Source organism: Phocoena sinus, chromosome 5 (assembly GCF_008692025.1).
Source record: "Phocoena sinus isolate mPhoSin1 chromosome 5, mPhoSin1.pri, whole genome shotgun sequence".
Classification (NCBI taxonomy): Eukaryota; Metazoa; Chordata; class Mammalia; order Artiodactyla; family Phocoenidae; genus Phocoena; species Phocoena sinus.
The window spans coordinates 65999325-66025846 of NC_045767.1; the positions used below are offsets into that span (position 1 = coordinate 65999325).

General features: G+C 42.5%; 1 protein-coding gene across 7 annotated transcripts in view; it reads right to left on the reverse strand.

Moving 5' to 3' along the window:
• RBM47 (RNA binding motif protein 47) overlaps positions 1-26522 on the reverse strand; it is a 166750-nt gene that overhangs the window by 91150 nt on the left and 49078 nt on the right. For 6 of the 7 annotated variants that reach the window (XM_032632126.1, XM_032632131.1, XM_032632129.1 and 3 more), the window contains one exon: positions 5180-5264. The exons of the other annotated variant lie outside the window; for it this stretch is intronic. The gene's annotated coding sequence lies outside the window, so the exon portion shown is untranslated. The remainder of the gene's footprint in view (positions 1-5179; positions 5265-26522) is intronic. 7 annotated transcript variants of the gene reach the window in all.

Below are 26522 nucleotides of genomic sequence, written 5' to 3' on the forward strand. Positions count from 1 at the left end.
AGCTGGCAGAAGAGCTTGAGCCAGAAACTTGGTTTCCCGATTTCCAAATTAGTTCTCATTCTACTACTCTACTTTATAGCACATTGCCAAGTTAGTACTAAAAACTCAATTCAACAAATACTTATAAAGTATTTCCATACATGCCCAGCACTGGCTCAGTGCTCTGGGATACAAAACAAGTGTAAGAGAAGAGTCCTGCCCATGAAAAGCTTTTGAGCCCACTGAGAAAACAAGGCACACACACATGAAACAAATATATTCTGTCTTACATTGTTATTTAATTATACAGCTAAAACAGAGCTGATGGTTCTTCCTGTAATGACAGAATGGTTCTTTATCTTTGCTGTTCAATATGGTGGCCAGTACAGCCACGTGTAGCTGCTGAGCACTTAAAATGTGGGTAGTGCTACTGTTACCAACCTGGGTTCTTGGACCCGTTAATCAATAAGAATTGATAAGAGGCCAGAAGAGGAAGTTAGGCAAGGCTTTATTGGGACTCCTGCTATAGCCCAAGGGAGCAAAAACAGGTAATAGGTTCCCTTGCTCACCCCCCGAGGCGGGGTGAGCTGGTCCCCTAAATGGGGTGAGGATGGGGTGGATCCGTGGGGGGAGGCGTGGCTTGGTGGTCTGCCCACCCCCTTGGTGGTGCTATTTGCAGGGGTCATGCTCAGGACCCTGCTTTTGCTCCCTGCACCTCAGAAATGGCAGTTGGGTTTTGGTCTTTTTGTGACATGCTCATAATTTGCCCCAACTGCACATGCTTGCAGTTATTTTTAGTCCCTCATAGTTTCTTTGCATTTTGTTGCTCTCGAGGAGACGTTCGTCCAGGTGCAAGCACTGGTGTAAAGGGTCCCAGGTCCCAGCCTGTCTCATGACTAAGGAAGTAAACTTTTCATGGTATTTAATTTTAATTAGTTTAGATAGCCACATGTGGCTAGTGGCTACTGTATTGGACATCACAGGTCTGAAAGAATGGTTATACATCTGGATGGAAGATAGGTAACAAATATTCTGTCACTTCTCCCTATTGTGCCTTTGGCAGAAACCACTGGTGATCACAGAACCCTTCCCCTCTGAGCAGGGATGAGCTCTCAGGATTCCCCATGCAACGTTATTCTCAATTGTCTGGACCTGGTATATATAATGAAACCTATTTGCCATCCTTGATACATATAAAAAGTGACAAATGTGAACAGGAGAAGGAGGTACTTGAGCTGAGCTTAGAAAGGCAACGTTTGGACACATAAAGAGAAAGGGACAAAGAGTGTGGGGCTCTCCAAGTGGAGAACAGCATGATCCGAAGAACTGGACAGAGTTCTCCTGGTTCTAGGACAAGGGGGATGCTGGCCCTGCCAGAAGGGAAGATTGCACTGGGTGAGGTGGAGATACGGGGACAGACAGAAGTGGGACCTAGATTAAGGAGACCTTTGCATTCCAGGAGTTTAGACTTTTTCTCAAGAGCAACAGAAGCCCCTGAAGGTTTAAGCAGGATAATGACAGGAGAAAAACATATTTTAGGAATCTGATCTGATAGCGAGCCACAAACAGGATTGCGTAATAGACACATACATTCAGAAACCGGTAAGAAGGCTATTCCACTAATGGTTTATGGTTTTCCTTTAGGAAAGTAATACTTGTTTATTAAAGAAAATGTATAAATCACAGAAAAGCAGATATAAAAATTAAATCTAGACCTCTACCTTTCACACTCAACCGTAGCTGGCATTTTGATGCAGTTTCTTCTGGGTTTTGTTGGGTTTTTTTCCCCCTTCCGTGGCTATTGCAATAATTCAGGAATAAATTTAGGACTAGGAAGGTGGTAGTGTGAATAAAGAGGAAAAGCCACAAAAAAAATTTTTAAGTGAGACAGCAGAGTGAAGAGAAAAGATCATTAGCGTTAAGGGACCTGGGACCTGAGTTCTAAGCTTGACTATTTCAATGCGCCGCCTCTCTCTCAACCCCTAGCCTTGGTTTCTGCATTTTAGCATCTAGGGACTGGTCTAGATCAACTTCTTAATCTCTTCTTACTGTGTCTAAGTAAAGGTCAGATGAGATTTTCAAGACCTTCCCCCAGACCTAAAATGGAACTGAAATGTGTCTGTGTTATGTCTCTGTTCATTTTAAGTGAACATCACAACAGATAGATAGCTGGGGTTGTCATAAGACAAAAATGTTCCCATGATCTTTAAGCTGTACCAGTAACACAGAACAGGAGTTCTATTACAGGTGTATCTATTTTACAGATACACCTGTATCTATAGATACACCTGTAATCTATAAAATTTTAGGTGTTAAGTAATTAAACTGTATATTCTGAACAGTGTCATAGGGAGGACGTGTAGGTGTGGTTCCCAGGACATGTAATGGGGTGGTGTAAACAGGGGATCCATTCTCAGACAGGACTCCACCAAGCAGTGGCAAAGTCTTCCTAAGACCCAAAGGTTTTTAAGGCCCAAACCATCTTCGCAGACCACAGGAAAAACAAGCCCAAAAACAGCTACTACAGAACGCAAATTATGCTCTCCGGAAAAAGCAATACACAGCCATTCACCAGGTTAATAAGCAAAAGTGTAAAACCGTGGTTGTCCACACGGGACATAGATGAGACTCAATCGTGGAGTTTTCAAAAAATACTGATAGTCGGGTCCCTCCTCAGACCAGTTAAATCAGTGTCTCAGCGAGCAGGGCCTGTGCATTGACATTTTTTTTTTAAAGTTCTCAAGACAACTGAAGCATCAGCAGATATCCCAGAACAAGAACAGTTCAAGGGGCCCGGGAGCAGCGTGGGCCTACACTCAACAGACCTCTCAAAAATGACGACATCAAATTCACTCATGACTAAGAAACCAGCAAGCTTGAGAAGGCCAATTCAGTGGAACTTGGGTTCCGTGTTGTATATGGTATGTGTATGTGTGTACATGCACGTATGTGTGTACATGCACGTGTGTGAATTTCCGAATCTGTCAATGAAGTTACTCAAGTGCTTAGCGGTACTCTGGATAGAAAATGTGAACATAGAGCATGAAGTTTCAAAACCTGAGAATCTCATGATGGTCCAAAATGGAAGCAGAGTCAAGTAGCTGGCCTCTGTCTGTTCTATTTAGACCATCTTTTTTTTTTTTTTTAATCTGGCTTTTGGATGGAGGAATTATGTATTATACTATGCCAGTGATCACCCTTCCCTGATGCCGTCAAGTAAGTAGAGAAAAAGAAAAGTGGACACATTTATTAATGAAAACAATCTCTCACTAGAAGCTGATCACCTTCCTGTAAGGGGTAGATGAAGGGAATTAAGAACATAGATTTGGGGAGAATTCAAAGGATTGGCAGGAAAACAGGACTTGCAATCCAGCTCTAGGAAATGATGCTAATAGAGAAGGAAGAATATATGTCTGAACCACAAAAACAAAATATCTCTTAAGGGCTTTTAAATATTCTTCAAGAAACGTGACTATATCCTGATTTTAGGACAGACGTCTGTTCATCTGAAGCCATTTTCCCTCTACCTCTTTCCCCATTGGGTTCATGCTTATTCCTTGAACCTGACACTCGCTGGCCCATGTTGAAACCCTCCAGCTGTTCCTCATTTGATGTCACTACCACCTGCCCCCAGATGCCCTCTGCCTAGTAAACCACTCCTTCCTTCTCCTTCAGGTCTCAGTTAAAACAGCACTTAAATTCCAAGAAACCTTCACCAGTGGTCACTCCTCCCACTGACATTCAGAGTAGGTCCTCTGGTTTTAAACTCCCTTAACTCCTTGTAATTCTTCTTCAGCCCACTCACAACTCAATTATTTAATGTCCGCCTTCACTACTAGACCAGGTTCTTGGAGGCAGAAAACCAATCCTTTCTGTCTTAATCTCTTAATTACCCAGTACCTGGCACAGAGCCTGGCACGTAGTAGGTGCAGGGAAAAACCTTAGTTAACCAATTTACCTGTACCCCTACTGATTTAAGGATTAATGTACTATCACCCATGGGGCCCTATAATACAGAGGTTCTGCAAATCTTAAAGCCTGTATAAATCAGACCCATGTGACTTGGAGAATCCTGTCCATTCTGTGGCATTACCTCTACAAAGATGCTACTTACCCATGCATTTAACATGAATGTGAATTTGGACTCATTCACACATAAATGGATGCTAACAAATCACTCTGGGGACATAGTAGTGAAATATTCTAAAACAGAGTATTTGACTTGTAAATCCCATGATGCAGAGCACTGGAAGGGAGCCAGGCTTTGGATGAGTATCTGTTCTAGGACCTGCTGCCTAAGAGGCTGCTCCGTGATGTCACATGGGTTGTTCTGAATGCCAGGACCGCTGCTTAGGAGGTCCACAGGCTACTCGTCTCAAAACCATCATATGGAGTCACCAAAAATTTTAGTTTTTAAAGGCACTTGCACTTTGTGAAAAATAGGAGGCAGAGAACACTTAATGCTGGTCATTTGTGGGTTATTAGAGGAATGCTGTGTTTCAACCAAATCGAAATCTCCACAAGATGTATCCCAACTTCAGACATGTTAAATTGTGGGGGGGAAGTGTATTCTACAGTTGATGAAATGCAGTGTACACTACAGAAAAACTCAGTATTAAAAGACTTTAAGCGAAGTCACGCAAATATAGCTTCTGTCATTCTTTTTGACTGTGGAAGTCTTCTGGGGACAATGGTACTTGCAAAACATACAGGGTGGGCTTCCCTGGTGGCGCAGTGGTTGAGAATCTGCCTGCCAATACAGGGGACACGGGTTCCAGCCCTGGTCTGGGAAGGTCCCACATGCCGGGGAGCAACTGGGCCTGTGAGCCACAGCTACTGAGCCTGCGCGTCTGGAGCCTGTGCTCCGCAACAAGAGAGGCCGCAACAGTGAGAGGCCCGCGCACCGCAATGAAGAGTGGCCCCCGCTCGCCGCAACTAGAGAAAGCCCTCGCACAGAAATGAAGACCCAACACGGCCAAAATAAATAAATAAATAAATAAATTAATTAAAAAAAACAAAAAACATACAGGGCACTCTGGCCTAGTAAATTAGGCAAATACCCAGAAAAAAAACGATGTGTTGGTTTAAAAAATGAGAGAGGATTAACATTTGGCTGTCACTATGTAATGTTCACCTACTTTTCTCCACCCCTGAATGATGTTCTTTTAAGCCCCAGTGAAGATGGAGCCAGATGACTTACCAAACCTCCTCACTGAGCCCAGGAGTGGCCGATCTCTGCTAGGTGACCTAATGCGAGGTGTCCTGATGCTTCTCTTACCCAAACTCTGAAATGGAAAAGATAATACTATTGACCCAGAGATGGCTAAGGAGGAGTATGCAGTAAATGATGGCTAAGTGGTTGGAGGGGAAGCGGTAAGAAGAAATATGGTGTTTTACGATTAATACACACCTTTGTGTGTGCATGGATTACAAGGAAAGCTACATAACCGGTCAGTACAAGAGATCTGCACTGGCTCACATACATGGAGAAAATAGGTCATGCCCTTTTGCCAATTCCACAAGGCTATTCAGGTTGATATTAGCTAAAGGACATTCAAGGGAAAAAAATCTCAGTCCGACAAGGAGAGAAGAGGAACGTATAAAGAGGTGGTATAACGGGGAGGAGAAGCTCACAGGTTTGGCCAGGTACTCAAAACTCACCTCTACTGCTTGCTAGCTGGGTGACCTTGGGCGTTTTACTCAACCTCTCTGATCCTCCTTTTTCTCATCTAATATGAGCCTGTTTATCCACGTGTTACGGACATTGTGACAATAAACAAGACAACATATATGAAGCCCTTGGGGCCCCATATGAGAGAAAACATTCAATGGAGGGCAGCTATGATTATTATATTCATTTAAATGTCTTTCTGCAGAGGCACATTAAATTGCGGTCTTTCAGGGTAAATCACCAAACACTCAAAATTGTTTAAAGCCCTGTGAGCTGTTAGTGTTTTAAATATTTCTTTACCTTTGGAAGCCCTTTGCAGCTAGCTTTTCTGCCCATATATGAACAATATTCCCTACCTATTCCACTTCATCTTTAATTAAATACATTTGATTAACTAGGCTCTGTACAGCAGACTTTATTATGCTACAACTCACTGAGAATGAATAAAACCCCACAGAAGTCTCACTACCACCCGCTCCAAGAAAGACCACAAGTCTGCAAGCTACCTCTGGGAAACAAAATACTGAGCTCTGCTAACTCCTGCAGTTGAACTAGGTAATCATTTGTTCCAAAGTTCTTCCCAACTCAATGGCCTAATTAACTAAGGTTGAGCTTTTGATTAACACAGTGCTTGAAGGAACTTTGACCCTCAGAAAGTTGGCATTTGACTTGCTTCTGAGTCCAACTTGTGTCACGAGTGCTGGTTTCAAGGGTAATAAAGGACCTGGCTGTTTGCTTACAGCAAATGGAGGTGGTGCCGTGTCACTATAAGGCTTTTCCCTCGACTGTCCACCGAACCCTTGGCAAAGGTAGTTTGCAGCCCACACGTCAGCTTTTGGAGTGAATAGGATGAAAGGCTGTATATTTCCAAACTGAAAAGCACCTAAGTTCTACCTGGCACTTTACCTAAATGTCAGTTGTTTAGGAAACATGAATATGATCCCCTGATCAAAGTGATCAGAGTGGAGGAGATCAGGTGTTGGAGCAGGTGCATGTCCATCTAGTGCTATGTCCATCTAGATTCTGCCTTGGTGAGCAAAGTGCTCTCTCTCATGGCTCCTGAGTTCTAAAACACTCGTCAGACACAAGGCAGAGACCATAGTACCTGAGAGCGCATGTTCCTGCCTGTTATAAGATGCATAGTATCCTTCCTAAATTCATATGTTGAAGCCCTGACACCGCCCCCCGCCCCGCCCCAGTACATCAGAATGTGACAGTATTTGGAGATAGGGCCTTTGAAAAGGTAACTAAGGTTAAATGAGGTCATATGGGTGGGCCCTAACCCAATATGAATGGTGTCCTTATAAGAGGAGATTAGGATACATTCACATATAAAGCAAGGGATGACCATGTGAGGACACAGCGAGAAGGTGGCCATCTGCAAGCCAAGGAGTGAGACCTCAGAAGAAAGCAAACCTGCCAACACCTTGATCTTGGACTTCCAGCCTCCAGAACTGTGAGAAAATAAATTTCTCTAGTTTAAGCCACCCAGTCCGTGGTATTGATATTTTGTTATGGCAGCCCTAGAGGTCTAATACACTACCTCCCTCTCTGTACCCCCAACCTTATGTCTCAGGACCAGGCAGGGAACAAATGAGGAAGTAGACTAAGAGCAAAAAATAACAGGAGTGGTGTAGACAGTGGTAAATAGGAAAGGTACCAAATTTTTAATCTTAAAAAAATACTGGGAAGCCACACAGAATATGTCCATGGCTTGATTATGCCGGGGATCTTTCAGTGGCAATCCCTGGGCTAAACCATTGCAATGAGACACTTAAAAACACCCACTATTCATCTTTCAACAAATATTAATTGAATACCTACTACAGGTCAGGCCTTAAGCCAGACACTGGGTATAGCAGTGGTGAATAAAAGAGGCATCTTCTCTGCCTTCATGGTATATAATGGTCTGGAATAGGGAGTCCAGGTACTGAGCTAGGCGAGAGACGCCAAGTTGAAAAGACAAAGTTGCTGCCCTCCAGGGTGCCGCAGATTAGCAGACCACAGACATGAAACAAGACCATCATGAAACAATGGGACACCAGCTCTAAGACACAAGGAGCAATGGAAAGTGGAAAGATGACTGCAAGTCTGTCAAGGTTAATCAAGGAAGACGTGAGCCAAGTTCTGGAGGATGAATAACAGTCTGCTTGGCAGACAGGGATGACAGATGAGGAGAGGGCATTTTTCAGCCAGAAGGCACAGTGAGTTCCTGGGTATGGGGACCTGAGAGAGTGCAGCATCTTTGGAGAATGACGAGTAGTTGGACTGAGGGTGGGCAGCGGAGGGGGCAGCAGGACGTGCAGCTGAAAAACGCAAGGCACTCACATTTCATTGCACAATGAACCACTGGAAAATTTAAATCAGGAAGGTGGCATTACCAGAACTACCTGTTAGAAAGATCTCCTGACCACGATGCAGAGGGGCTAAAGGCAGGGTGACCCATCTGGAGAAGATGAAGGCGGGGACCAGGGAAACAGACAGAGGGATGCCTGGCAGGCAAGGTCAGGGATACAGAACTGAAGTTGTCATGGCGTTCAACCCATGGCCACAGACGACACTGCCCAAGGACATTATGTGCATCTAGAGAAGCACTATATATACATATATATATATAGTGTGTGTGTGTGTGTGTGTGTGGTACGTGGGCCTCTCACTGTTGTGGCCTCTCCCGTTGCAGAGCAGAGGCTCCGGACACGCAGGCTCAGCGGCCATGGCTCACGGGCCCAGCTGCTCCACGGCATGTGGGATCTTCCTGGACCGGGGCACGAACCTGTGTCCCCTGCATCTGCAGGCGGGCTCTCAACCGCTGCACCACCAGGGAAGCCCGAAGCACTAATTTTTTAAGGGTACTACTTTGATCAATGAGAACATGCATTTCTTAAGCTTTTAATTTCATTTATCTTACATTTCACATCAAGAAACTAACTCTACTTATCCTTTTCATCCATCAAAGTCACATGTACCTGTTTCCTCATCTAAATATGGATAATAATGGCACTTCCTTCACAGAGAAGATTCCTTGAGCTCATTAATACCAGTAAGTAGTTAAGTGCCAGAAATGCATTATTATTAAATCAGCTATTATTAGAGCACAAATAAACTTTAAAGAACAAATGGATAATTATCAACTGTGCAGTTAACGATAATCCTCCCTCTCAGTGAAAATGAGCCAGATTAAAACTACCACCACAACTATAAAGAGTAAGAACTCATATAATTGTCTTGGAAAGGAGCTGCCTCTAATTTCCTTAATCTCTCCAGAGCCCTCACACAGCTTCTTAGAAAGGGCCCCAATATTTGTGCATTATCATTACTTTACATTTATAAAATGCTTTGTAAAATGCTTTATAAAAATTTCAAAGATTAATGATCCAAAGGGTTTTCGGACCTGCAAAGGGAGACTGACTGCAAAGAGACACAAGAGAACTTTCTAGAGAGCTGGGAATTTCTGTATCTTGATGAGGGCAGTGGTTCCATGGCTGTATGTGTTCCACATAGCACTAAAAATTGTTTGAATGTTATCTATGTGTAAATTATAGTTCAGTAAAGATTGAACAAGGATAAAAGGGCTGGAAGATGGGGGAAAGGGGAGTTCAAGGGGAAATGGGTACTCATATTCCAAACAAAAGTGAAAATAGATTTGAGTGAAAGAACTTGCCCTAAAACCTTTAATTTCCAAAAACACTGTCTCTTGAAATGGATGAAGCTGGCTAAGAATATAAAAAAGCTTCCTTATGCAAGAAACATTTTGAAAAATTCAGAAGTTCTCACCCTCGTTATCCTGTGTCTAAAGCACTTTTTACCCCTCGACTCACTGGACAAGCTGCCCTCTTGTGGCTTTGATATATATTTCCTGAGCACAAAAGTGGGCAGTTAGTAAGCTATTCGGGCAGCAAGCCCAGCCTGCCCTTAAATATTCCCCAAGGTGACTGAGAGTGGGTGTGCTGGCCACTTGCACACAAGAGGCACACGGGGCATTCTGGGCTTGTATCATAGCTGAGCTTTAAGAAAATAGGGTTGCCACAAAATACACATGATTTGAGGCTGACATATTCAGGAGACATTTTAAGGCAATTTAAATTTCACTTTCGCAACATTGTTATCAGCGTATCAGCAGCAAACATCTGTCTCAAACAAGGTGTGTGCAAAGAAAATAGAACTGAAAGTTTCAATTCCACCATCTGTGAATACTATTCAATATTCCAAGGTTTGTTTGCACAAAAAAGGAAAACACCACCCAGCAAATACTACCCAAACACTTGCATGCGGTGAATCTAGGTGTCTTATGAAACATTAAGTATTTGTTTTAAAAAAGGAAAGAAGGAAGGAAGGAGCAAATAGCATAGCTTTTCAAAAGTTGCACTATAAAAAGATAAAAGACAGCACAAGCAGTAACTCAAAAGATGACAATATTTTCTCTTTAGAAAGCAATCCATCTTCATACAAGCCCTTTTGTCAAAGAAATACATAGAGAAAAGACAAAGATACAGATGGAAATAGATGCTGTATTTCAACTGTTGAGATGTTAAAAATGCACTTAGTCCAGATCCAGTAATATCAGGCTGGACTAAATTAACCTACACGAGGGTCACAGGCACTCCTGATAAATGACTGCTAGATCCATATTCTAGTAGAGCAAGCTTTCTTTTCAAATCAAATCATGTCACTTCCCTTCTCAAAACCCTCCAATGGCTTCTTCTCACAGTTGGAATAAAATCCAAAGTCCTTCCCAGGGCTCCCTCCAGGAGCCTGCGTGGCTCTCTACTTCCTTCCCTGCCTCTCTCCCACTCCCTCACTCCCTCCTGGCTGTTCCTCCAACATGTCGGCTTTCTCAGCTCCCTGCCTCAGAACTCACGGTTGCCCCCACCTGGAATTGCCCTTCCCAACCTTCCCCGCCTGGCTCTCTCCGTGACTGGACTCACCTTCTGCAAGTCTTCCCAGACCATTCTATGAAAACAGCCCTCCAATCACCAACCCTGCTTGCACTCTCTCTCCTCCTTCCCGTCTTTAATTTTCGTCTATGCAATTATTATTATCTGAAATTACATCGTGTATTCATTATTATCACTTTTTATTATCTCTCTGCCCCACTGAAATGTGAACTCCACGAGAGAAGGGGCTTTTCTCTCCTAAAACAGAGCCTGACACTTGTCAGTCTTCATTATTTGAAAAATGAGATATCCCAGCTTGGGGAGATAATAAACCCTAATGAAATACATTCCAACACTCTGTCACCAACAAGTCCTTCCTTAGGTCTACCTCAAGTCTCTCTTATTGCAGCAAAAGCCCATATCCTTTACTTGAATCCCAGAGTGATGGACAGCGGTTGAGCAACAAGCTGTTAAGTAATTCTTTAGGATCACAGACTTTTGAAGGTAAGATGAGGCCTTAGTTATAACCGGCTCCAGCCCTTTTGTTCTGAAGATAAGTACACAGGCTCAGAGAGGGTGACTGGTTTCTCCAGGCTCACACAGAAAGAGTGAACATCAGCAGACACCACACCACTTCCAGGGCACAGAGTGCTCGCCCTTCTCATTCCTACAGTCCCACAAGCCAGCAAGGTGCCTGCCACAAAGAAGGGTGCCCGAGGAACAAGTGTCCTCACTTCTATTCTAAGTGCTCATTCAACTGAACTGGCTTCCTTCCTCTCATTACTGTCCCAACTATAACTTCCTACCTGAGAACCGTTTCCAGTCACTTGCATCATGTGTCATCATTTCCTGCCCTCTGTGTGTATGACAACATACCAGACACAATGGTCTATCTGGAGGCTGATTTGATCCTTACATAATTCAAATAGCCCAGCATGGAAAATACCTAGGAAAGAGTGGGATATGCAAAGCAAAAAAAAAAAAAAAAAAATGCTTGCAGCGTCCCCGACCATGGGTGCTGTGACTGTAATGCAACGCAGGAACCCTGTCTGGTCCATATTTGTTTTCCTACAGCGCCAAGCAGTGTGCCTGGCACACAGTCAAGGCCTATCTGTTGAGACGGAGAACAGAAGGAAATGACATTGTAGATTCAGCTTCTTCTCAGTCTACAGTGGCTTTATAATAACAGATACTTCACACAAACAGCTCACCCTGGCATGGTGTCTTCTGTCCTTAGCACTTACATATATCTTCTCATTGATCCTCCTAAGACATCCATCTCACCTGTAAGAAAGATACTAAACTCTGAAAAACCAAGTATTTTTTAGAAGTCATTCAGTAGACAAACCTAGACTGTCTAGTCTCTAACAAGACTCTGCAGATTTCCTTTCTTCCAGTATATGAGTATCCATATGCTTTGCTGAAGAAATAGTGATGTGTTTGATTATGGGATATTGCCCCAGACCCAGCTAGTGGTGTTTAGCAATAGAGTATTGGCAACATACTATCTAAAATCTGAAATATTCTGGATTCCAAAACGCATCTGACCCAATAGGTTGCAGGTGAGGATGTCTCAGATTGACATTAACGCGGAGAAGAAAGCTGTCCACAGTCACACAGGCAGGCTGGGATTCCAACCCAGGCAGTCTAATTTTGCAGGCTGTGCTAGCGGCCACCACATTATCCTGTCTCTTCAGTCGATGATGTCGCTGTCATCTGAAAAGCAATTACTGCCTCCACTATTTTTCTGATGTGGCTCCAGGAAATAGGATCCGGCAAGGTGAATGGTGGGGGCAAACTTGTGTTGTCATCCATGAAGACTGATTTGGACCAGCGCTGATGCCAGCTAAATGAAGGCGTAGGGACAGTTAACCCAAGCACAGTACTCTTCCTGGGAAGTCATGGCCACGTTCGGGGAGAGGGTATACAAAGCTTTTGGCAATCAAAATTTTCACCTCCACGAGAGCTTCTAGGAAACGTTGAGGCAGACCTGCTAGGAATCTGGAATGACCTTTTCCACAGTCGTTTACAAAATTACTCTGTCAAGTGGGGTGAGAGAGCCGTGGGTGGGATATGAGCAGGACAATGTGTAAGAAGGGTGTGTGTGTGTGTGTGTGTGTGTGTGTGTGTGTGTGTGTGTGTGTGTGTGTGTGTCTGTGTTCATGGAAGCATATGCTCATTACAAATAGACTTTCACCTAATGTCCACAACATGAAACAATTATAAATTGTGTTTTGGCTTTTTTCTATCCTCTAAACTAATTATCTGTGGAAATAAAAGATGCTACTTAATTGGGTCCAGCAGCGTTCTTACTTCACCAAATACTTGGGGTGAAATCTTTTCTTCAGCTCTCAGTTCAAATGTTACTTCCTCAGGGTAGCCTTCCCCTACAGCAGCCCAAATTAGATTGTTTCCCCCCTTTGTCATCTTGGTGTAAGCTTTCCCTTGTACAACTCATCATGACCTGTGATGAACTACTTGTGAGTTTATTTGTTCACTGTCTAGCTGTCCCCACCAAACTGCAATCTCCTTGTCTGCTCACCTCTGTATGCCCAGCATGTAGCACAGCACCTGACACAAATAAATACTTGTTGAATGAATGAGTCTTGAATTTCACAACAGAAACCCCGGAGGTGGCTAGCACTTCACCAGCAGACACACACCAGGTCTTCTCCCACCTCTGAATTGTGAAAGCCTTATTGCTGTGTAACTCTATTTGGCAATTCATCATATGCCGGCCCAGTGACATGTTATCTCTACAGCTTTAGGTTATTTCTTCACTTTATTATTCTTATTTAACTTTTAACCTGTTTAGATCTTATCTTCCTAACTAGATTAGAAGCACATGGAGTGTAAGTTATACTGCCTCGAAATCCTCAAAGCTCCCTCACCAGCATTTTGCATCTACTCTTTCTAAATGGTTGCTTCCTTTAATGCTCAAAACAGGTATTTCTAAAGGTAATATTATTGAATATTGAAGCCCCCAAAGGCAGGATAGTGTCTAAATTTTTTTTTTAATAAATCAAGAGGGCCCAGGAAGACTGAGTGTTGTTTAAATATAAAATACAGTTCTAACTTTGCTTATGTGAGGGACCAACACAGGGCAGAGAAAATCTTAATTCAGCTAAGTTCTTTTTACTTTCATGAAATATCCCCTCCACCATCCTTCAGGTCCCACTCAACTCAGGAAAACTCTCAGTGGCACAAAAGCAGGGTTTTTTGTTGTTTTGCTAAGTCAGGCCCTTTATTACAGGGTAGAAAGAACACTTGTTCCTTATTTCTCAATTCCTCATTCCTGCTGGCAGCACAAAACATGCCCCAGCCCTGACTGTCAAGCACAAATGAAACAGATAACTTGGTGTTCCTTTAAATCTATATATTTCAAACAGTTTTAAATGTTTTTTTTGTCTAACTACTTATGATAGATGTTAGATGGATTAGCAAGTAGGTCTGTGAATCATTCACCCCTAGCCAGGCACTCACTTTCGAGCATTAACCTGTTCTCATTTTCTGCCCCGACCCTCATAGAAGCAAAACAGTGAAAAACCAGACCAGTCAGCTGAAATGCTGTTGTCAAAACACAGCCAAAACAGTCAGAATTTTCACAATTGTCAGGCGTTTCCTAACATGGCCAGGGTCACTGACAGTTAAAGGTTTCACCAACATCACCTGCAGAATCTGAATCCACTCCATAAAAATTGCAGAAAACCCCAAAAATCCTTGAAGCACTCACTAAGGTCAGCCTTTAAAACACAAGGGCATGGGGCTTCCCTGGTGGCACAGCGGTTGAGAGTCTGCCTGCTGATGCAGGGGACACGGGTTCGTGCCCCGGTCCGGGAAGATCCCACATGCTGTGGAGCGGCTGGGCCCGTGAGCCATGGCCACTGAGCCTGCGCGTCCAGAGCCTGTGCTCCGCAACGGGAGAGGCCACAACAGTGAGAGGCCCGCATGCCGCAAAAAAAAAAAAAAAAAAAAAACCCAGACCATGTGTCTGGTTTTAATTCTCCAACAACCAAGCAAGGTGGGAAGTGGTAAGCCTGCTTTTAGTGAAGGAAACTGAGGCTCAGAGTGTCTCGTTAAAAAGAAAAAAAAAAAAAAAAGGCTTCTAAGAAGTAGACTGAGACTTAAACTTTGGTCTTTCTGGCGTTATTCCATTATCTTAAAATAACAGATCCTTCCACTAGGAGATGAGAAATCTCTGTTAGTAATAGTCATTAGAGGTCTACAATGTATGGTCTGCTCAATAACGCGAAACAATACACCAAATTTTATATTTTAACATCTCTCAAATAACCAATGTGTATATTTTAAAAGCTATTACTAAATCAGCTGCACGTTTTACAATCTGTACAGTCAGATTACAATTCAGGGAACAAGCCCCCTGAGAGATAATCTTTAAGAGCCGCTAGATGTAAAGATACACAAAAGCAACAGAAAGAGACCACTGGTCTGCCTGGCTCCAAGACTGTAAAATCAAAGTGAATGAAGAAAAAAATGATGTGACTTTCAAAAGAAGAGGTGGGCCTGTTGGTAAGCCTAGAAAAAGCTGGACAGATAAAAGTTGACAGTGCCCACTGGAACTTCCAAAGTCACTGGACTTCCAGTAGTCTTCCAAAATGACTTGCTTCTCCCTATCCACTTAAGGTTGAGAGAGAATGTGCTCATTTCCTCAAAGTAACCTTATTTCCAGTAGTCAACAAATATTGATAGAGGGCATGCTCCAAGCCAGGTGTTCATCTAGATCTTCTGCCCTGGCCTTGGAGCAGGAGTACTTCTCGTCCCCGTGGCACCCCTCATGGCAACTCTCTTCTGAAAGGCTGGGGACCACTGCACTGGAGCAGTGTTTCTCAAGCTGGTCCAATCACCTGGAGAGCTCGTTAAAAATCAGATTGCTGGGACTTCCGTGGTGGTCCAGTGGTTAAGAATCCCCCTTCCAGTGCAGGGGACATGGATTTGATCCCTGGTCAGAGAACTAAGATCCCACATGCTGCGGGGCAACTAAGCCTGCGCGCTGTACTTACTGAGCCCGTGTGCCGAAACTACTGAGCCCGCGCACTGTAGAGCCCGCACACCACAACTAGAGATAGAAGCCCGCGCACCGCAACGAAAGATCCCGTGTGCTGCAACTAAGACCCAACGCAGCCAAAAATACCAAAAAATAAATAAATATTTTCTTTAAAAAAATCAGATTCCTGACCTTGCCTTGGACTTTCTGCATCAGCACCACTAAAGGAAGGGTCTGGAAATCTCTCATCTTAAACAGTGTCCCAGTAATTCTACTCATTGGGGAAGTTTGTCAACCACAGTTCTCTGGCGGTTCATTTAGCCTATTGCGGGTGTGGGCTCAGTAAGAGGTAATATATTCAATGCAATGTAATACGCTGGGGAGTCAGAGTTTTTAAAAACTGCTTTGAAACATAATAGTACAACAGCTTCTATTATCAAACCAAGGCCCTTTTTCCCTCATTCCTTTGCCCCAAATCCTACCAAGTGAAGTCCCAGAAACTTAGATCCTATCCCATTGAGATCTCAGATGACATAATATTCAGAAGACCAGCAAATGTTAGGTAGCCCACACTGATGGTAATATTCTGAATATTAACACAGCCCTTAGCCCAGTGCTTTGAGCAAGTGCGTACTCAATGCTTTTTTCAACAGCCTGGCCTGGCCCTTTGCAAGCCAAAGCCTACAGAAGCTTAGATGTGCACAATACACCGCTCCTTGCAGTGGAAAACATAACATGATTTGCCCACAAGATGCTTCCTTTCTATTTATGACTACTCCCTAGGAAGAAAAACTTGTTTCACTGATAATATATTTTTTCCATACTAAGTAGTATTGGTTCAATATATAGGGCTTGGAAGTAATATTATTCTTAGAGGAGACATCAATGAAGAATTCACTCCAAGGGTTGAGAGTCATACGGGTGGGCGTGAAGCTCCAAATGCCACATCCCAAAGAGGGTTAAGCCCAGTGATAAGGCCGTGTAAACTGGCAGTTTAAAATCATCCAAAGTGAATGGATCCACGTGTTACATTAGACTGGCACTCTAAAGTACATTTTAGTGTGATTGCGGACCTCTGAGCTGTTCACCACTCATCTAGACTGGCTCCAAACAAATCCTTTTTCCTTCATAAACAGCACTTAAACAATGAACACTTTGATGATCTGCGGTGCATTTCTTTTTTCCTTTTTCTTTCTTCGTTTCTTCCTTCCTTCCTTCCTTTTCTTCTTTCTTTTTTTAATGATTAAATGGCTATAAGAGCTGTAAAATGCTCTCCAAACTTTGTGGCTGTGTTGTGATTACCCTACCAGATCCCCAGGGGTCAAATTCTTAGAACCATACCATCTTAAAACACTGAAATACCTTAAATATTTGCTAGTTGATCTAGATAAGGAAACAGATTCAGACAGGTAACTTGCCCAAGGTTACATGGCCTGTCAGTGTTCGGCTGGGCCTGGAACTGGGGCCTCTCCCACTGCATGCACGGTGGTACTCAGAGACGGTGATGTCCAGTGGGCAGAACCTGGGTGGACTCTCCCACACGTTAACCTCCCACCTGGTCCACAGTTTGGACTCGCCTAATCCAGAAGGGTAATAAACATTCCTCCCAGTGTGGCTGTGTTACCAAGGCTACTTCTTGAATTAAAACAAAAGAGTGATAGCCCTGCTCTCACTGGCACATCTCCTAAGTACATCCCCTAAGTACATCCTTCAGGAAGGCACATTTACAACTAGAACTGCCTGGTATATTTGAAAGGTATGAAAAATACAAGGAATAGTGGTCGTTCCTTCCTATGGACCACAGCAAGACCATAGTTCCCACACTGCAGTGGGGTGTGACCATTTGACTTAGCTCTGGCCAATGGATGGAGAGAAACTGATGTGCACCATGATGATGTGATGTGGGCCTGGCCCTAAAAATCTCCTCCCCTCTGGGTTCTTTCCTCTTCTGGCCAACTGGGATAGCAATGCCCAGGCAACTCTGGACATCATGTGTTGGAAAAGGCAAAGCTATTCTCAGTCTGGATTTCCAAATGAGTTCATGGAGGTGATACCCTGGAAACCTGCACACATACCAGGACTACAAGAACTATATTTCTATCGGGTAACCCACTGACATCTTGGGCTCTGCACATTACTGCTACTTAGCTTATCCTAACAAATACACAAGGAATCTCTGAAGATTGGGAAAAGCATGGCTTTAAAGTAGGAGAAATAAACAGCTCAGGTAACAGATCTATTGGTTTATCATCAACCACAAAACAACAGGAAGGAATCAACAGGATTTGGGGAAGAGTAAAACATACTAGACTAACTTAGCTTCCTTCCAGAATACAAGAAAAACACCTGTCTTGATTTTAGAAAAGTTCATTTATAAGTAGCTTTTTGAAACACAGAATGCCTTTTCCTAAGAAAAAATGTTAGAAATGATGTTCAAAACCCCACGCCCTATGAAAAAATCTTTTTTTGCACAAGTGCAATAGAAATGATTCTAAAGGTAATGTCAGTCTTGTGGGCCTCTGAGGCCTTAAAATCCTCAGTGGGTGGAGGGGGCAGGCAGAGAAGCCTCTAAGCAAGGGCCCCAGGGGCTGAGGCCTAGAAGGAGGGCCCTGGCATGGGTGGCTTGGGTAGGCTGGGTACTGGGGGTGGAGACTGGGTAGTGGCTGAGAAAAAGCTCCCTCTATAGCAACCCCAGTCTTGGTGAGAACACAAAATCCATCTGTACAGATGCAACATTCTTCATCCAGTACTTTATCAAGGGAGGCAATGAATTCAGCTAAGCTTCCACAGTGTTTCTGATTTGATTCCAAATGGCAATTTCATTAGTGAGCTGTTACGTTATTTTCTCATTCATCCTGATGTGCCCTAGTGATGTCAGGCAGTACTCAGCAGGAAGCTTGGTACTACACAACAGCGTGGTTAAGAGCAGAAGTGCCTCAAGGACACTGACACAACATCTGCCAGCCAGCCTCTGTGCTGGAGCACGGTCCTTGATGCCCCTGCTGGACTGGCCATCAATCTGTTACTTGCTGGCTTATGGGCACGTCTAGAGGTTCCTGGGGAAGGGACTAGACAGGCCAGACTGGTGGTGGTAGAGACACATGAAAGACTTGGAACAGCAGCTATCCACCAAGAGCTTCAGAGAGATTTCAATATTTTAACAACCGGCATGGCCGTATCAAGGGCATGCAGCTATTTATCAGCCCTGGTGAAAAGTACAAGCTTTGGAAACAGACCTAGGCTCAAATCTGTTCTGTTACAATCCAACTGAGTGAGTGTGGGTAATTTATTACTTATATTCTCTGAGCCTAGTTTGCTCAACTGCAAAATGAGGATGAGAACATAGATAGGAAAGCAACTGATACTACGTCTGATGTTTAGTAGGTGTTTATTAAAAGCTAGTCTCCCTAAAGCTCCTCCTTAGCTTACACCATCTTCAGAGCAAGCCCAAGGCACAGGGATTAGAATAAAAGAAAAACAGGATAAGTGATAAGGACACAGAATGAAAAGGATAAGAGGACAGAGGGAGAGACAAGAGGCCACAGTTGAGGGCAGGGAGGCGAGCAGCAAAGAAGAACCTGGAGGGGGTCACTCCACACTGTTGAGAACTGCAAATCCCTACTGCCAGTGGTGGGGACTACCAGACCAATTAGACCTTTGCGTTAAGAGTTCGATTGTCTTGGTTCACATCCTAGCTCCATCATTACTAGTTGTGTGTACCTCGTTTAATGTCTCTGTATCTTGGTTTCTCCATTTGTACAACGGAGATAATTATAGTAGCTACCTTCTCTCTAATAAGGATAAACTGAGTTAACAGAGGTAAAGTGCTAAGAACAGTACGTACCTGATAAGCACCATGTACCTTAGCTATTCTTTACTCATTATTCATTGGTGGCACTGTGAAAAGAGCACTGGCCTCAGAGATAAAAAGCTCTGCCACTTCCTAGAATCCCGGGGACTTTAGGGAAGTTATTCAAGTGAGTGAACCTGAGCAGAAGTCCCTGTTAAATGAGAGAAGTACATTTTAGCTAACATTTATTGACCACTTAATATGCACCTGTTACTGTGCACAGCATAAGTTCCCTCATTTAATGCTCGAGATACTTTGATGAGGATTCTGTTATTACATCCATTTTCCAGAGGAGGAAACTTTGTCTTCAAAAGGTGAAATATCTAGCCAAGGTCACAAAGCTAGAAGAGGCCCAGCTACGACTTCAAGCCAGTTTGGTAAGACACCAGATCCTGCTCTCTGAAGCACTGTGCTTTGTTGTCTCTGACCCCAAGATTCTGTGGAAGCACTGCCAGCTTGCTTGTTGGGTATCACGAACAATGCTGTAAAGCACAGCGAATACATCTGAAGAAAGAATTGCAATCCAGCGTCCGTAAAAGCCAAAGGAATGTAGGGCTAGCCTAACCGAATCAAGATCAAAGTCAGAGCTTTTGGTTGTCCGAAATGACTCAGAATGGGGCAAGACTCAGGATGGAGAGAGGTATAAAAATAAAAGCTAATGCTGGGGGCTCTCCTGGTGGCGCAGTGGTTAAGAATCTGCCTGCTAATGCAGCGGACACGTGTTCACGGGAAGATCCCACATGCCGTGGAGCAACTAAGCCCGTGTACCACAACTACTGAGCCCATGTGCCACAACTACTAAAGCCCGTGTGCCTAGAAGCCCGTGCTCCACAACGAGAAGCCTCCGCAATAAGAAGCCTGCACACAGCAACGAAGAGTAGCCCCCTCTCGCCACAACTAGAGAAAGCCCGCATGCAGCAACAAAGACCCAACGCAGCCAAACATAAATAAAAACAAAACAAAACAAAACAAAAAAACCCCTAATGCTGGAGAGTCAAGAGGCCATGAGTCTCATATCACAATAGCATTGATAAAGTTATCATGTTTATAAATGAGACAATCTAAAATAATTATTTATATATTAAACCATACCTGAACACTGAGGTCTATTAAGACCTCAGCAAATGGTTTTAAACTCCCAAAATGAATAAAACACCTGAGAATCCCAACAAGTCTTTTTATAAATGTTGTCTCTACCATATTTTTGGATAGACTCAACATCTTCAGATGCCATTTTTGGGCTTTTTTTTTGTTTTTAATTTATTATTTATTTTATTTTTATTTATTTTTGGCTGTGTTGGGTCTTTGTTGCTGTGCGCAGGCTTTCTCTAGTTGTGGTGAGTGGGGGCTACTCTTCGTTGCAGTGCGCGGGCTTCTCACTGCGGTGGCTTCTCTTGTTGCGGAGCACAGGCTCTAGGTGCACGGGCTTCAGTAGTTGTGGCGCGCGGGCTTTAGAGTGCAGGCTCAGTAGTTGTGGCGCACGGCCTTAGCTGCTCCACGGCATGTGGGATCTTCCCGGACCAGGGCTGGAACCCGTGTCCCCTGCATTGGCAGGTGGATTCTTAACCACTGTGCCACCAGGGAAGCCCTCAGATGCCATTTTGAATTAATATATAAATTTAACATGTTCACCTCCAAAAAAATAATAACAATGGAGTGGTTTTTTTTAAGGAGGGGAGGTTTGGAACTAGTTAAGTGAATCCTAAAGTTCATAACCAGGAAAATTCTGACAGAAGAGCCACTAGCAATATCAAACATCGAAACACAGTAGAAAGTTTCAGTAAAGAAATAGTTTGACCCAGGAAGAACATAACTTAATGCTAAACCTCAAATTATTTCTACAAAAACATTTTCAAATACAGGATCCAGCATTCAGTCCAAGAGAAACAGGTGCATCAAGACAACATGTGTGAGGGCTTCCCTGGTGGCGCAGTGGTTGGGAGTCCGCCTGCCGATGCAGGGGACGCGGGTTCGTGTCCCGATCCGGGAGGATCCCACATGCCGCGGAGCGGCTGGGCCCGTGAGCCATGGCCGCTGAGCCTGCGCGTCCGGAGCCTGTGCTCCGCAACGGGAGAGGCCACAACAGTGAGAGGCCCATATACCGCAAAAAAAAAAAAAAAAGACAACATGTGTGAGAATCAGCAGAAATACAGGAAACAAAACTAAACTCTCAGGGACTCAAGATATGGAAATTATTAGACAGACTATAAACAGCTATGCTTATCATGCAAAACGCAGTTATCATCAAAGGGCTAATAGTTAGACTGACAACTGCCTTCTTCAGTAACAATGGAAGCCAGAAAACAGTAGAATAATATCTTCAATGTGCTGCGAAACAAATCAAAACTACGAACTTAGGGGCTTCCCTGGTGGCGCAATGGTTAAGAATCTGCCTGCCACTGCAGGGGACACGGGTTTGAGCCCTGGTCTGGGAAGGTCCCACATGCCGTGGAGCAACTAAGCCCGTGCACCACAACTACTGAGCCTGCACTCTAGAGCCCATGAGCCACAACTACTGAAGTCCTCGCACCTAGAGCCTGTGCTCCACAACAAGAGAAGCCACAGCAATGAGAAGCCCGTGCACCGCAACGGAGTAGCCCCCGCTCTGCAACTAGAGAAAGCCCATGCACAGCAATGAAGACCCAGTGTAGCCAAAAATAAATAAATAAAATTAAAAAAAACCCAAAATCCATAAAAAACTACGAACTTAGGATTCTATTCTCATCAAGAGTATCTTTCAAAAATGAAGCTCAAAATAATGACATATTCTGTCAAATGAATAGGGAGAGTTTGTCACAAGTAGACTGCCACTAAAGAATGTTCTTTAAGCAGAAGGAAAATGGCGCAAGATGGAAAGTCAGAGAATACAGGATAAAACGAGGAACAACAAAAAAATAAAACAAGGAAAACTCCAATAAACAATAAAAATGGTAGATTTAAACAAACACTGACCACATAAAACAATCATGATAATGTCTTATGGAGTTTAATATAAACAAATAAATATTTAATAAATTTAAAATACTATAAATAGAATTAAAATACATGAGAAGAGTAGCACATAACCCCTAAGGTGGGTAAATTGATTTAAAAGCTGTCCAGTAGCATACAGAGTGAATGCTAAAAATATTTTTTAAAAGACAGAATTCCAACCTAATAGAGGGAAAAATGGAGTGATAAACACAGGCACCTATATGCAAAAATCAAACTCTGGCACATAAGTAGTCAGAATGAAACAGAATAGAAAATCCAGAAATATATCCAAGTCCATATGGGAATTTATTAGACCATGAAAGGCACACCCCATACCAGTGGAGATCTAGGTGTTGGGACATCTACATTTCCCCTAGAAAACACAAAGTTGGATCTATACCTCATATCTCATACCAGGGTAAATTCCAAATGGATCAACTATTTAAATGTGAAAAATTAAACCATAAAAATTCTACAAGAAAACATGGGAAAATTCTTTATAACCTTGAAATGAGAAAGACCTTTCTACTGTGACTTGTAAACCAAAAGCCGTAATAAAAGACTGATAAATTCAACTACATACAAAATTTGCTTAAACCACAAAACAAAAACAAAAGATAATCAATGGGAAAATATCCACAATTCACATCACAAAGAGCTCATTTCTGTAATACTTAAAATGCTTATACAAATCAAAGAAAAAATGATCAATAAACCAATAGAAAAATGGGCAGAAGAGATGAACAGAGTTGACAAAGAACAAATGACCTTTAACTTTATGAAAATATACAAATTGAAAATACATTGAAATATCATTTCTCACGTATCAGATTGGCAAAAATCCAAAAGTTTTACAGTAACATATTAACACCTTATGTTGGCAAGGCTGTGAGGAAACTGGCACTCTCATACCTTTCTCATGGGAGTATATACTGGCACCCCTGTGGAGGACCCTTATCTATCATATTATATATCTATTATAATTATTATTGCATATACTTTTTAACCTAGCAGTTCTACTTTAGAGAATCTATTCTACAGATATATTTTATGCTTGGAAAATGACATGTGTACAGATAATTTATTTCAGTATTGTTTTTAATAGCAAAAGACTGGAAACCAACCAAATGCCCATCAATAGGAGACTAGTTAAATAAAGTATGGTAAATCCATACAATGGAATACTATATCTCTGTTTTATAAAAACTCAATATGAAAGATCTCAATGTACTGAGATTGAGAAAACTCCAAAATGTACTGCTAAGTGAAGAAAAACAAGTTGCAAAACAATTCACCTAATAGTCTACCTTTTGTGGAAAAGGGGAGAGGGGAGTAGATGTCTGTTTGATGAGCGTAAAGAAACTCTCAAAGAATAGATAAGAAACTAAGACGATTGATATCCACACCTCGTTTATTTGAATAAAACAATAACTTAATAATGAAAAAAGTGCTGTGTCTTCATCATTATGCATTATCTGTCAATTTAATTCTCCTGTGAAATTCCTTATTTATTCATTTAAACATACAACATATTAAAATTCACCACAAAATTGTGGAACTGTTTTCTATCCCTAGTGAGAATGGAATAGAAGAGTTAATCTGATAAGCATATATTATATGCATTTTAAAAAAACGTATAATTCCAAAAACATTATCTGCATTATGTCTGGGTTGTGGGTTTATAGATTATTTTTATTTTCTCCTTTGTGTTCCTCTCTGCTTCTCTAACAGCCTGCGGTTACTTTTATAATTAGATTAAAATTTGTTCTACTAAAGTAAATAAGGAGGAGATTGTCTTCAGTGGTTAAGAAAAGGAAGAAATTTTGACTTAGAGGGTAATTAAAAATTGGAACAGTTTACTAATAAAGATAATTGGAATTTCTATGTCTGCAAAACTTTATAGAAATAGTATTAGACATCTCTGGTTTACTCATTTGTTAAAGGCTAAAAGGTGGATGAGATGACCTTTTACCACAAAGCTGTCATGGCAACTGAAGAGTAGTGTTTAGAATACTTTTTCATTTAAATAATTTGAAAGAATGGGGCTGACTAAACAGGTGGAAGAATCTAGATTGTACAAATGGTCTTCAGTTCTGCAGCCCCTCTACAGGTGTTGCAGGTTATTTAAAGTCTTCTCCGGGCTTTCCTGGTGGCGCAGTGGTTGAGACTCCGCCTGCCGATGTAGGGGACACGGGTTCGTGCCCCAGTTCGGGAAGATCCCACATGCTGCGGAGCGGTTAATCCCGTGAACCATGGCCGCTGAGCCTGCGTGTCCAGCGCCTGTGCTCCGCAACGGGAGAGGCCACAACAGTGAGAGGCCTGCATACCGCAAAAAAAAAAAAAAAAATCTTCTCCAAGCATGTAATAAGCTCCTCCAAAAGTTTTTACAGGGAATATAATTTTATTACTTCAGAAGTGGCCTGGGCAAAACTAGCCATGAGAAGAAACAAGCTTTCTAGTAACATCAAAATTAATTATGGTTTTTCTAATAAACCTTAAAGACTTTTTTATGCTTGATTCCAGTGAACCTCAGAGGACACCCTTCTGAGACAAAAGAAGTTGAGGCAAGAAAGAATTTCCATAGATTCTAGAAAACTCAATGAAATGACTCCTTCCAGTCTGTTAGACAAAATTGTGTTCTGTAGGTATGTTTCAGAATTTCATAAGTAATCATATGATCATAGATGATAGGAGACTAGAAAAGACAAGAGGGCTATCAAAATATCAAGGGGGCAAAATTGGAGGGAAGGAACAAAAAAATTAAGAGAAACTCATATAGGTTACAAAGATAACTGGTGGTCATTTTCCTAAAACGTGGATGCTGTTATGGACCTTGGAGCAATGGTCCTCAACTGGGGCCATTTTGCCCCCCAACCCAGAAGTTATTTGGTAATGCCTGAAGACATTTTTGGTGTGGGTGCAACTGGCGTCTAGTGGGTGGAGGCCAGTGATGCTGCTAAACATCCTACAATGCACAGGACAACATACCACAACAATCCAAAATACCAACTGTGCCAGAGTTAAGACACCCTGACCTGGGGGGGAGACGGACTCCACAAAAATACTCAACCAACACTATAATTCACAAAGTAATTATATTAATAATTTAAAAATAATTAAAATAAAAAATATATATTATAATTAAAAATAATAAAATATTATTACCATAGCTACCTATAAGGAAGTAGCTATCTAAAAAGAGGTGTCATCAGGTTATCTGGCCTTGAAATTTGAGTAATAGCTTTGCCCTCAATCCCCCTTAGGCCATTTTGATCAGGGCCTAGAGTGTGCCAGGGTAACCGACTGCTGGGTTTGCCCAGGAATATCCTGGTTTTAGCACTGAGAGGACAAGTGAAGCCACTCTGCTGGCCAAGGGCACAGTTCCATTTGGTCATTTGGAATTTTTCCCTTTTGAAGAGAAAAATCTGGTTCCTTCATGGATTTCTCTGAGCCGTGTCTTCTACATAACAAGCTCCTAAGGTCTGGCTCCAGGAGGGAAACAAGGGGTTTGATCCCTCAGATGCTCTCTGTACCTGGAGGTTGCCTCTTGGCAAACAGCCCCGGTGGGAAGGGTGGAGCCACTTGGGTCTCTGGCTTGTCAACAGTTCATCGTTCTACCCCCAGCCAGGCCAGTGGTCCAGGATCTTCTTTGGATAGGGTCCCTGGAAACACTCCTGCCCTGGAGGCCCACATACCTTGCTGACAGACAGGGCATGCAATCAGCATTGGTTCACCTTTCTTAAACTTCCCCTGGGGAAGCACTTCAGGCAATGCATTCCTTGAGAGTGGAAACCCTTCCCCTTATCTTTCCTAGATTATACTCTCTCCTCAGCCTATTTCTTATAAATGTGAAACATTTTAACTACTATCTATCCTCTCATCAAAGGACCTCATGAAATGCCATATGAAAGCATTTCACAAACTAAAATACAAAATAAATGTAACATATTAATGTCACAATGAGAAATCACTTATGTTTGAGGTTAGCAATGGGACAGTTGTTTCTCTTTCTTGCTAAACATTTACAATTAGCAGGTGGCAGGCACTGTTATAAGCACTGTACATCTGTTCTCATATAATATTCACAAAAACCCTATCAAGTATTACTATGATGATGCCCAATACAGATGTTTTCCTCTGTAAATACCTTTACAGATGAAAAGACTGAGG